Source organism: Pteropus alecto, unplaced genomic scaffold (genome assembly GCF_000325575.1).
Source record: "Pteropus alecto unplaced genomic scaffold, ASM32557v1 scaffold166, whole genome shotgun sequence".
Lineage (NCBI taxonomy): Eukaryota > Metazoa > Chordata > Mammalia > Chiroptera > Pteropodidae > Pteropus > Pteropus alecto.
The window spans coordinates 3827145-3827937 of NW_006439757.1; positions in this window are offsets into that span (position 1 = coordinate 3827145).

Consider the following 793-nt stretch of genomic DNA (forward strand, 5'->3'; position numbering starts at 1 on the left):
CTCCCCATTTGATATGTTGAAAATTTATTGGTGGATACCTATCACACTAATATTGCAGGTCCATAATGCAATGCTAAGCGATGCTTACCTGAGTCAGTGCTTTCTTAAATTTAAAAAAAAAATCAATTAGGCATACAGTCAAGAGATAATAGGAAAGCTTTGTCTGTTATCCAAGAGATCCATAGCCAAATGAAACACTATTTCGTAAACAACATGGACAATAAACACTTCGCTACAGAAAGCCAAAATCGTATCAGGCTCGGAAGTCTCCTGTAAAAATCAGACTCTGAGTCTCCTGTAAATTCCACTGAAGCTATGTAACACCAAGATCTCTTAATATATCGGGGCTTCATTTTCCTCATCTGCAAAATGGGATGAAGGTACAAAACTTGCCCTAGGTGAACGTTGTGAGGGCCAACTGAGTAATGTAGTGAAAGGTGTTGAAACTATAAAGTTCTGTACACATGTTAATTATGTAACCAATGTTAAAACAGCATTACCTGCATGATTACATGGTCTTAGTCATTTTGACCAATTTAAGGTTACTTAGAAAGGTCGGCTTTTTAGAAATTTCCAATTTTATTTCCAATTTTAGAAATTAGAAATAAAACTCAGAGATTATGCTACTGATGCCAAGAGTCTAGGCAAGTGCTGAAATCACAGAAACAGTAGGTTGTACACTTTAGTTCAAAAAGGTCATTTGTTGTTCTACTGTTTTTCACTAGTGGTCAAAGGTGACTCAACGATTCTGGCTTCTGGAAAGTTTATCTCTTCTGTATAAACACTGTCCTTT